Raw genomic sequence first — 13,078 nt, forward strand, 5'->3', positions numbered from 1 at the left:
CGAAATATTATGTTGAAATAACATTATTATTAATAATACATCTTTTAGAATATTTGATTAAATGCTGATGGTTGCGCTTGTTCAATTTAATAAAATTAAAACTTTAATTGTGATAATTAAAATAATTGAAAATTAAATATTTAGTGGCCAAGTTTTGCTAATTTATTATATAGGCTATTATATGCCTATTGCCTATATTAAGTAGGTCATATATTAAGACAAGGCATATATTAAGTTATTTTAGCTGTTATGAGAAAAATAAATCTAACGAAATCTAAAATCTAAATCTAATAAATCTAAAAAAAAAATCTAACGCCAATTCAACATGCCAGAATAAAACCTGATTTTTGAACAATGTGTAACGCCACTCGGCCTGGTGTGCCAAAACACTACATTTTAAACTTCAATGTTTAATTCAAAACAATCTCAAGCAGTAGCCTAGCCAATATAGATTAAGGGCATTGAAACCAGGATCTTAACTAAAACGCGTTCCGCGTATTATGCCACACTACTCCATGTATTTTTTTTTTTTAAGGACTGCTTTTGAAATCACTATAAATTACTATCCGATTGTATCGCTCACGAGAGCTCTTCATTTATCTAATTCCTCAATAGAATAGTAAAAATATTCAGCGTCATTGCTCCTAATATCGTCTCTATTTTTAACTTTTGATTCTATTTTTTCAGTTCTAAAATTGATTCTATCTTTGGTTCTATTCTGTTGTAGCCTTATAGGCCTATTTATATATATGAAAAATATGCCTATTAGGCTTAGGGTTTTATATTCAACCCACTTACATTTTAAAATACGGCAATTGCTGCTGATTTGCACAATGTCCCTTTGCGCCACCTGGCGGTCATTTCGGGAACGACTTTGAAATGCGGCTGGTTTATTTTCGCCGCGGTGATTTCGCCGCGGCGGCTGGCGCGGCGGTAATAGGCATTCTGGTTGGGCACCATCTGTATATAAACCCCCAAATATTTTACATTTTCTAAAATGTATCATGCCTTTAAATATAGAACTGATAAGAAAGTAAATGTGTACCTTGAAATGCAATGTAAGTCGCTTCTGCCAAATGCATAAATGTAAATATCACATATTGGGCCCTATCTTGCACTGCAGCGCAATTGACTTTGTACACCGACGCATGTATCATTCCTATTTTGCACCCGCGCACAGCGGACTTTTCCCTCCACAGATGCATGTCGGTTAACTAAGAAATACACTTGCGCTCCCGGGGCGGTTCAGCGCAAAGAGGAGGCGTGTTCCGGCGCAAACGTTCCCTCATGCTATTTTGCAGGTTTAGAAAACAATTCCGCCACTAACCGAAAAAACTAGTTTAAAGTCATGTTATTCATATGCTATTTTAAGGGCGCATGCTTGGCCATAATCAATGTAGCGTGTGCACAACGCACATACACTTTGATTCTCTCATCTACACAGAAGCAGCAGTTTTCATTTTTGCAAATCATACATTATTACGATAGATAGATAGATAGATAGATAGATAGATAGATAGATAGATAGATAGATAGACAGTTTAAAAGCATACATCTAGCTTATACATTTGCCCAAATTATCATACGCCTGTTTAACCGAAGCTAATTTGGGTGTGTTTCTCCATCCCCAATGTCACTTCTCTGTGTTTTACGGCCCTGACGAGAACGTCGGTCTCCTCGGCTGTGAACCGCTCCTGGCGCGCGTCTGGCAAATCCGCCATTATAATAGCAATCCGCTTTAGAACAAGCGTGCCTGCTCTTAAAGGTAATGTGAGATGACGCTCTGATTGGTTTATTTCACGTTACGCCCAAACCACACCTATAAATAATGAAGCTACTTCAGACCAACCCATTTTAGATTTGCGTCGGGCACAAGAGTCATTTATCCCATAGACAGTATATAAACTGGACACAGCGACCCCATTGGATTTAACGGAGACAAGTGAAGTCAATTAGAAGCTCTCACTTCCTGGGGGTCGAGCGACCTGCGCAGACTCAAACTGAGCTTGACGACGTGGATGTGACGTGAGCAACCCGTCTGTCTTCTAGTAGCTGTGCCAAGAGAAATCTGAATCATTCCCTTCCGAAACTTGCAGAGACGGAGATCGTGAGTAGGAGGTGTCCATGAGCTAGGAGCAGGAGCAACTTTTGCTAGGTATTCTGATTAATTATTTTGTCATTTTGCCTCCACGTCCCCCCGATTTCCCGCGAGCTTCTCCTCCTGTCCATACGGTAATCTCTCTACTGTGCGACAGAGAGTCGCGTGGTTATGACGCAATCATTAGCCTATTTTTACAAAAATTGCTTCTACGGGGCCATAACGTAAGCTACAAGGTAATGGAGCCTTTTATACATTTTCGTGTTTCTTTAGAAATAAATAATGGACAAATGGAGTCTTTAAACGCCTCAGATGTAAAGTTATTCGCTCTCAAAGTGATGCCAAAATGAATGGGAGTCAATGGGATGCTAACAGCAGGTGGGGGTCCGCTAGCCAATGGCGGCGCCCGGGGAAACTTCAAAATAATATAAAACCCTGCCCCCTGATTTATCCCGCTGGTATAATAGCAACAGCGCCCAAGACCCGCCCTCAAAGTTACTTGCGTTTCAGACCGTTAAAATAGGGCCCATTGTTCTCTAATGCGTCTTTTATTCATAATACACTTAAAGGCTTTTTTGCTTAAGTTGGATTTTTAGTTTCATTGGACCCTAATGGTTGTAACAAGATTTTCTTTAGGAACATCAATGGGGCTCAAATTTGACCCAAAGTGGGGGCTTTTCTAGGTCAGTAATTCATACCATCCCACAACTAATTAAGTTGTACCTGAGTACATCTCTGCAAGATTTTCCAAAGTGTCGTTTCTAATGAGTTTCAGAACAGCCGGCACACTGTGTCCAGTCATGGGGCAAAGAGCACGCTTCTGAATAAAGGTCTGTAAAAGTTTCCAAAGTTTGTGTAGGCCTTGTTTCTTAGGTCATCTGGACTGCCAACAGTGCGGACAGGGCAACTAGTCCAGACTAATAAAAGCAGTTTGAGGATGACGATATAAGTCACACACATTTGCATCAAATTTTCATTAGTGTACAATTTTTTTAAATTATAATAATATTAAACATGGATGTTTCAAGCAAACTGCACTACAAAACCAGCATGTGCTTTCGAACAAGGTTTATCTGATGTTTCATTACAAAGCGTGTTTTGTTTTCTTCTAATAATCTCATATAATCTCAATGTCAGTCAAGACTGATGCTGATCCCTCTTACTGACAAAATCCATGAAAATATGATTTGAGACATTGCATTTCATTCAAACTAAGGGTTTTAGGTATTTAATCACCTTTCAAACTCATTTGCAACGAAGCAACATAGTTTATGCTTAACTGTGTGAGAAAGAGTGAGCTGCATCAGGAGAGCCGTCTGAAGAAACTCATGAGCATCCAGAATGTGTTCAAACTGAGCATGAGAGTGTGTGGTTGTTGTTGCTAGACGGATCAGTGATCAGTGAGATCAGTGTTTCAGGAACGGCTGATCTACTGGGATTTTCACACGCAACTATCTGTTTAATGTTCCGAAAAAGGGCAAATATCAAGTTTTGTGGGTGAAAATGCCTTGTTGTTGCCAGAGTTCAGAGGAGAATCAGAGAAAACCATAGTTAGGTTCTGACTCCAGACACTGGCTCATATTATTGTACAACACCCCCTCAATCTGCAGTGGATGCAACTTTAAAGGCATCTTCACTATGTCAATACGGATGTTGCATGAAGAATGTTTAATAATTTCTGACATGGGTGGTTTAAATGGAAGGTCATAAGACTAATCTTATAAGAGTCAGGCTATTGTGTTTCTCTGGTGAATTGGCCTAAAGGGCAAAAGTCATGTGATGTATTGACTTTAGACTTAAAGTTACTGATGTTGTGTGTTTATCATGCCTAATTTGCAACTTGGTTCTGCATGTGATTTTACTGCTGAGACCTTATTTCTACCACTTTATCTCCCCATTTTGCCTTGTCTAGTCTGTGCTACGTCAGAACTAAAATCAAATCTTCCTTTCCCATCATCTTTTCTTATAAGCTGCATAGAGGAAAGCAGATATGAAGCTATAGTCTTTCTAATATCGACACTAATCAAGGAATAGAGGTTAGCAGAAGTATTGCTGCAAATTTTTTTAATTTTTTTTTTATGACAAAAAGTTTTAAAAGTTATATTTTAGGCTGCTCTGTCTCCGTGCAAAACTATTTTAAGAAGCATTTTGCTAATTATTATGCATGCATCTTTTAAGAACTGAAAGAAAGACTATATATTAATTGAAAGACTATATGGAAAAGTTAATTTGTCACACCGCAGGACAATTTAAAATGAACTGATGAAGGCAGAAATAGGATTAAATGGGACCTAAAATGTATTTTCCCTCATGTAAACCTGAACAAGTTGGCAAAACTCAAAAAAAAAAAAAAAGACTAATCGGTTACATCAAAATGTTTAAGAAATTCAAAGTCTAGGTAAGCGGAACTGTCGGAAGAGTTTTATTTTGTACTCATACATTTTAATTGCTCTTAACTTGAAATATTTGAGTAAGCTTATTTGTACATTTAACCTAAAATTATCATGTAATTCCAACTAAAATATTTTTCAGGAGTGGAACTGGAAACTTGGCTATCTTAAACTAGCTAATTTGATGACATAATTTGAAATATATTTTCAGAATATATTTTGGAATATATGCAAATATTTGAAATTGGCCCAATAAATATATTTCACACTTAACATCATATATTTTTGTTATATTTCAGAATATATTTCAATGTATTTGGAATATATGCCACATATATTTTTGACACTTTTGGGGACCCATACAGAAAAAAATACATTGAAATATATTCTGAAATATAACAAAAATATATGATGTTAAGTGTGAAATACATTTATTGGGCCAATTTCAAATATTTGCATATATTCCAAAATATATTCTGAAAATATATTTCAAATATATTTCTTTTGTGTATGGGATGAATTGTTTGGGGTGTGGCTAACTGCAAAAATAACTTCACCTGTGTACCTAAAACATGGCTTGTGTGCTGGTAGGCTTGTATGCGGTATTACCATTGCTGGCTGTTATCCTGCCTTGCCGGTTATTCATCCTGTGTGGTTTGGGCCATCACACTATGTTAATTTAGAAACTCTTCTAAATTAACATAGCTAAACATTAAAAGCTACTAATGCCTCGTTTCCACCGAAGGGTATGGCACTGTGTATTGTTAGTATAGTAGTTTTGTTCAGTGTATTACGCAATTTTTGCTGTTTCCATTGTCAGACGTTGTGAATGATAGTCTGAATTCCGAACCGTACCGTACCACTTTTTTGGGGGGGATCTGCTGGAATGGGAGATATATATATATATGTGTGTGTGTTTGTGTGTGTGTGTATAAAGTACACAGTACACCCATAATATAAAATAAAATATAACACTAGCTGCAGAAAGTGGGGAAAAATATAATCATAGCCTCAAGAAGTGAAAAATGGATGCTGCATTATTTTTAACGCATTCAACCACCAACTGCAAAATACGTGCTTTTCCCCAGCTCTATAATATAAACCCCCAAATATTTTACATTTTCTAAAATGTATCATGCCTTTAAATATAGAACTGATAACCTTGAAATGCAATGCAAGTCGCTTCTGTCAAATGCATAAATGTAAATATCACATATTGTTCTCTAATGCGTCTTTTATTCATAATACACTTAAAGGCTTTTTTGCTTAAGTTGGATTTTTAGTTTCATTGGACCCTAATGGTTGTAACAAGATTTTCTTTAGGAATATCAATGGGGCTCAAATAAAAAAAAATAATAATCCAGAATGTGTTCAAACTGAGCATGAGAGTGTGTGGTTGTTGTTGCCAGACGGATCAGTGATCAGTGAGATCAGTGTTTCAGGAACGGCTGATCTACGGATTTTCACACACAACTATCTGTTTAATGTTCCGAAAAAGGGCAAATATCAAGTTTTGTGGGTGAAAATGCCTTGTTGTTGCCAGAGTTCAGAGGAGAATCAGAGAAAACCATAGTTAGGTTCTGACTCCAGACACTGGCTCATATTATTGTACAACACCCCCTCAATCTGCAGTGGATGCAACTTTAAAGGCATCTTCACTATGTCAATACGGATGTTGCATGAAGAATGTTTAATCATTTCTGACATGGGTGGTTTAAATGGAAGGTCATAAGACTAATCTTATAAGAGTCAGGCTATTGTGTTTCTCTGGTGAATTGGCCTAAAGGGCAAAAGTCATGTGATGTATTGACTTTAGACTTAAAGTTATTGATGTTGTGTGTTTATCATGCCTAATTTGCAACTTGGTTCTGCATGTGATTTTACTGCTGAGACCTTATTTCTACCACTTTATCTCCCCATTTTGCCTTGTCTAGTCTGTGCTACGTCAGAACTCAAATCAAATCTTCCTTTCCCATCATCTTTTCTTATAAGCTGCATAGAGGAAAGCAGATATGAAGCTATAGTCTTTCTAATATCGACACTAATCAAGGAATGGAGGTTAGCAGAAGTATTGCTGCAAATTTTTTTAATTTTTTTTATGACAAAAAGTTTTAAAAGTTATATTTTAGGCTGCTCTGTCTCAGCCGATCTAACAGTGCTCGTCGCTGTCAAAATGATCGAGATGGCCAATCAAATCAAAGAAAGCGGGCTTTACTGTAGATAAATGCGAAGTCAGATGTGATGCTTTATTTTTAATGGTGAAAGTGTGCATGGTAAGATAACATTTAATATTTGCCAGCCGTTTTACGATAGAAATGTTAAACGACCCGCAGTAATATCCAGTGATGAAAACTATAGAACTTTATCAAATGTTGCCATTTTAAAGTGAAAATATGGTATCATATACATGACTGAATCTAACGAGACCAGAAACGTTTTGTGTTTTTGACATATTAGACATACGTATAAGATTGCATGTGTGCATATTTTACGATAAAATATTATTTGCAAATAGTTTAAATTGATTAGTTCACACCTATACTATTAGACCTATAACTCATCCGTTTCTTCTTCTTTATTCCCTTAAATCCTTTTTTATTCTTTTAATCCACCCCCAAAAAAAGAACCTTATCCCACCAATGTTCAAGGCATAAACACGCTTAATTTTGTATACTCTTTTATGAGTAGCCTACTGTGAATTTGGAAGTTTTTTTTTGCCTACTATATAGTAGGGAAATATGTGATTTCGGATGCAGCCTTGATATTTTATGTTATTTTGCTTTTCAAGTAAACGTGTGAAACAAAACAAAATATTTTGCTTTTCATGTTAAAGTCTTTGTTTTGATTTAAGAATGTTTAGATATTTGCATTGGAAAACAAGATAAAAATACTGAGGAGGAAAATATTTGTTTTGTAGAGAGAACTGAATGTGAATGGACATGAGTTGTTTGTGTTTCTGGTCTAAAGCTCACGACGCAAGTGCACTTAGGCCGTGTCCGAATCCACTTTTGCTGGTTTAACGACGGGAAAAATGGTTGGTGCTCCCGGCGCATGGTTTAAAAGGGTTGTCCCTATTGTCTTAATGAGTAATGGGTGTGTTTTGGGCCATAACCATAGACTGTAAAAAATAGGCCGTAACGTGCAATAAACCAATCAGAGTCTCATCTCACATTCCCTTTAAAAGCCAATTGCGCTCGCGCCATGGGGGATTCGCTATTTACATGGTGGAATTTGCAAGCGGAAAGAGTAAATGCGTCTCCAGAGAGGAAACTCATGCGCGAGGTTAAAGAGCGCAAGCAGACCATCTACGGGATAAGCCGGATTCCACCATTTCTTGATGTACACAATATTAATCTTTTTCATTGTTATCCTTTTATTTTTAATATTTGGCTAGTCTGTGTGCTGCTGCGCGTCCCTGTGTGTGTAATAAGCGAGTGTACGCACGTTGTGGACCCGCCTATAGGCGCTCTTTAAATAACAAAAGAAATACTGCGCCATTGACTTTAGAACAGATTTCAGTTGGTTTCAAAATAGCAACACGCCAACAATGCGCCAGAACACACCTCGTTCTCAGACCAGCAGCCCATGGGCGCACAAATGGGCGCAAATGCATTTGCTATTTAAACAACGTGACGCAGGACGTGAAAATGATAACTGCGTCGGGCTGAAACTAGCAAAAAACTCTTGAGTCGCGCATGGCGCTGCATTACACCGGTCGCATGATAGGGCCCATGGTGCGAAAGAGGAGTGCTGATTCTTTTCTAAACGATTTGATGTCTGATTTGATGTCTCTTTTTTCTGTCTCAGAGTCCCATGCATCATGGGTCAGTGGGTTGTTGCACCAAGTTTCCTCTTGTTGTCTTTGGCTGCTGTGCCTCAGGTGATAGTGGGATGAGGACAATGGAGCATGGTGTGTTTTGAGTGGATGTCAGGATACTCCTCCCTCAGAAGGTTCAGCAGGAAGACCCTGGTCATGCTTGGAGATAACAATCAGAGATGTAGGAACGGTCCGCTCCATGCTTGCGTGCTTTCTTCTAATGCGAGATCCGTGAGATCTGCTAGTTTTACTAATCTTGTCTGAGTAAACATCTTTATCTGACAATGATAATGCTTTCGTTCCAGTTCGTTCATTTCTGTTGACATTCTGGATTTAATCAGATTTTACAAATACCTGTCCAGAACTATTAATCAATTACATTTCAATGCAATTCAATTCAAATGAATGCAAATTTTAATAGAGAATTTAATAATTGCACCACAAATTCTATCTGATCATTTAGAATTGTATTAATGATTTTGTGCTACAACATGAAGTAACTCTGAAGTAACAGCATAATACAAGTAGGAATAACATGGTCAGCAAGCAGGCACTACACATTTAGGCTATAAATGTAGGAAAACAATGTCTCATGACTGAAACTTGTAAGCTATAGCAGTGTGCTGGATTCATCTATATTATTTGTTTATTTATTCCTAGGCACCTGCTGGATTTATGACGAGCTGCAATGTCATTTCATTTATATCTGAACTATAAATCTTGAAAATGGTAACATTATAACATGCAAATTTACAGCATAGTCTGCAAATACAATCAACTAACCACCTAAACCTGTTTTACACACCTTTATATTCCTAGCAAGCAATCAGCTCAAATTCCTTTTTATATGAGCACATCCACAAAGCATGCTGGGTAAACAGCAGTGCCACAATATGAATGTTTTTTTACATTTTCTCATGAAAATGTGAGTGGTATTGTGGTCAGTTAGGTTGGCAGGTGTTGATATGCATTTCCTAAAGTTTGTAAGATGTTCGGGGTGTTGCCAAGATCTTTTTAGAGTTGCTAAGGCATTTGAACGCATTGTCATTCAGGCGTAGTGTGTTCTGGTTTTTAATATGTCCTCTAAGTAGACACAGGGCGAGGGGTGACCGAGCGGCTCTGATTTCATTTCACATGACACAGAGATTGCTGCCCTGTCATGTGCTCAGCTCCTGTTGCTCTGTCCTGCCAGGTACGTCACGATTCAATGTGCCTTCGGGCACGTAAGAGCTCCACATCCAAAGTCAGAAATTCATTTACAACTCCTAAACAAAGCTCCATGCATGCCACAGATATTCAAAAGATGCAATTTTGGGGTGAATGACTATATGTACTGTGCAAAAGTCTTAGGCATGTTAATACCCCCCCCCCCCCCCCCCCCAAAAAAAAAGGTTTTAAATCTTTTTTGCCACAATTTGCTGTAGTGTGTCAGTAGGAAATATCAGTTTACATTTCCAAACATTCTTTTTGCCATTAATTGTAATAATCCAGTGAGATTTGTGTATGCACAAGGAGTCTGACAACAGCCGGTATGATCTGATCTCACCATCATCGAGTCCGTCTGTGATTACATGAAGAAACAGAAAAAACTGAGACAGACTAAATCCAGAAGAACTGCGGGAACGTCTCCGAGACGCTTGAAGAAACCTTCCTGCAAAGCTTCCTGAAAAACTATGCGCAAGTGTACCTGGACAAAAGCCGTTTTTAAACACAAAGGGTCGTTACACCATATATTGATTTGAATCAGTTAATAGAAGTTAAATCAGAAATAAATTCAATTTGTTATTTTATTTTTGAAAGCATTCTCACTTTACAGCATTTTAACACAAGTGCCAGTGCTTTTCACAGTACTGTAGCTTTGCAGGAAGGTTTCTTCAAGCGTCTCGGAGACGTTCCCGCAGTTCTTCTGGATTTAGTTTGTCTCAGTTTTTTCTGTTTCTTCATGTAATCACAGACGGACTCAATGATGGTGAGATCAGATCATACCGGCTGTTGTCAGACTCCTTGTGCATACACAAATCTCACTGGATTATTACAATTAATGGCAAAAACAATGTTTGGAAATGTAAACTGACATTTCCTACTGACACACTACAGCAAAAGATATAAATAACTTTTATTTTTTTAGGGGGGGGGGGGGGGGGTATTAACATGTCTATAGACTTTTGCACAGTACTGTATATATATATACACACACACAGTGGGTATAGAAAAGAATCACCCCCCCCCCATTAAAATAATCTAATTGTGTTGCTTTGAAGCCTGAAATGAAGACGGACACAGTTTTTTTTTTTATCTAGCTGTATTCACTCAGTGCAAATTATAACATAAAAGTGAAAGATTTAACACCAACATGCCAGATTTTTTAATAAAATATAAAAACAGAATCATTAAGTTGGAAAAAGGATTATCCCATTGTGTCAGTATTTTGTTGAACCACTTTTTGCTTTAATTACAGCCTTTAATCTGTTGGGATATGTCTCTACTAACTTTGCACATCTAGACTCTCTTCTTCACAGAACGGCTCAAGTTCAGTTAAATTTGATGGTGACCGTTTGTGGACTTTTTCTAACTCAGTGATTCTGTTTTTTTTGTTTTTTTTCATGTTGGTGACATCTTTCACTTGGATGTTATAAGTTGAGTAAATACAGCTGGATAAAACAAAAAGTGTGTCCGTCTGCATCTTCATTTCAGGCTGCAAAGCAACAAAACATGATTATTTTAAAGGTGGGTGATTCTTTATCATGATATATATACTTTTTACTGATTGAATTCAGCTTTCTTTTTCCAGCACCCCTCTTTCCAGATCAACTGACCTTAGAAAAATAGTGTCAGTAATTTTACTTCATGAAGATGATGACTCACATTTACCCTTAAAACATTATTTTTTTCTTTCATATCAAATGCTTGTTTTTTTAACAGATTCTTTCCATCCAAAGTGACTTTTATTTGAATTTCCCTAACACTCATCCTGGAGCAAACAGAGCTTACGACCCCAGTGAACGGCACAATCACTGAGTCATTTCATTCACCCTTCATCTCCTGGATCGGTGTGACTTGACCTGGTACACGTGGATTCCACACGCACCAGATGTGGGCCGGATCTGGGCCTACACATGTGTTGTTGCTGTCCGGGTTATGACTGAATGGAGGCAGTGTATAGCGGTGAAGCCGTCAGTCTAAATGCGACAAGTTTGTTGCACTCATTTTAAAGCCGATGGTATCAAACAGTTGTCCTTCTGAGTTTTATTACCCAAGAAGTGCTTGTTTTTGTCTCCTCTCACTTTCTCTGGATGTTTACTTGTTAAACCTCATATCCATGGAGGGACTGTCTCACTCAAACCACGGCTGGTTTTAGACTAGACAGGGTGTAGGTGGAAGTGGTCGGACTTTAAGTGCAAACAGAGTCTAACCTCATGGTTATATTCAAGCGGCAGCCCAAAAGAATACAAAACACTTGCCAGTTCTATTTTAAACATACAAATTCTTCTGACACAGGACCCAACCTACAGACGTAAACAAGACAGAATGCATTTAAAGTGCTTTGAGAATGAACATCAACTTGTTTACTGGACTCGTCTGGTAAATTGTATTTTAAATGGAATCACACAGTGGATCTAAAACATGAAACTGCATTTGAAAGTGTAAATCCCTGTATTTTTGCACATTTAGAATTGAGTGCATCATGAAAAGTTCCTGTTTGTATACAAGAATGGAGCCAGACCTGATAGTGATTTTATTAAAATGGTGACAAAATGTAATCAACGTTAAGTTGTTGAAAGATTATGACAAACACTCTCTTTACAATAATATCCACTGAGGAATCATGCAAAATAAGACCATGAATGTGTATTGTAAAAATATCAGTATTGAATTCATGTTGATTTCAGATGGACATTTGTAGCATAGGTCACGAAATTCTTTCATATTATGTCATGCGTTATTCACTTAGGAAGACTTTTAAATAGAATACATGATGATGCTTGCCATATTTTTAGTGCCAGGGTGCAAAGATAAAATAACAGCAATTACTGAACATATAATTTTGCAGTTTAGAACATATAAGAGTTCAGTTTAGAAAACAGCAGATGTTTGTCACTGTCAACAGGCAAGGCAAAGTTTGTTGTCACATGCAACTCATTCATGACCAAGAGAGCGAGCGAGCGAGCGAGAGAGAAGGTAGATGATGTCTAAAGAAACACAGCAGTGCTTTCAGTTCACTGAGAGATAGAAAGACATCTAGATTTTACAGAAGAATGTATTTAATGAAGATCTGGATTTCATATTTGTGTGCAAATGTGCAGTTTGTATTTCACTTCAGTTAACAGATGATCAGTATCTGATAGGAAGGAACAATTATTTATGTTCAGAGATTTAGTCACCATGAAATAATTATTTTGACAGTTTGTATTTTTATAGAATATTACATTATTTATTATAAATTATTTTTTTATTTAATTTTTTTTCATGGACCCTCATAATCTTGAATCAAAACAGTGACATCTCTTCTCTTCTCTGTTTACTGGCGTGAGGGCGGGGCAACCTGTCACTCACAGGAGAGCCACCAATAGCAAACCACAACCATCCAATCAATTCCCCATGGACAAAACCAAGCCCCGCCCCTACATTTCTTCTTGTTCGACAAGCCGTTTCAAGCTGACTTTAACTTATACACACTATCAGTCTACTATTTTCCACATTGTAGAAATAATAAAGTCAATTAAACTGAAATAACATTAAAAAAGTTTTGAATTTGTGTAGATTTCAAGAATC

The sequence above is a fragment of the Abramis brama genome (genome assembly GCF_963993115.1).
Source record: "Abramis brama genome assembly, chromosome: 19".
In the NCBI taxonomy this organism is placed as follows: domain Eukaryota; kingdom Metazoa; phylum Chordata; class Actinopteri; order Cypriniformes; family Leuciscidae; genus Abramis; species Abramis brama.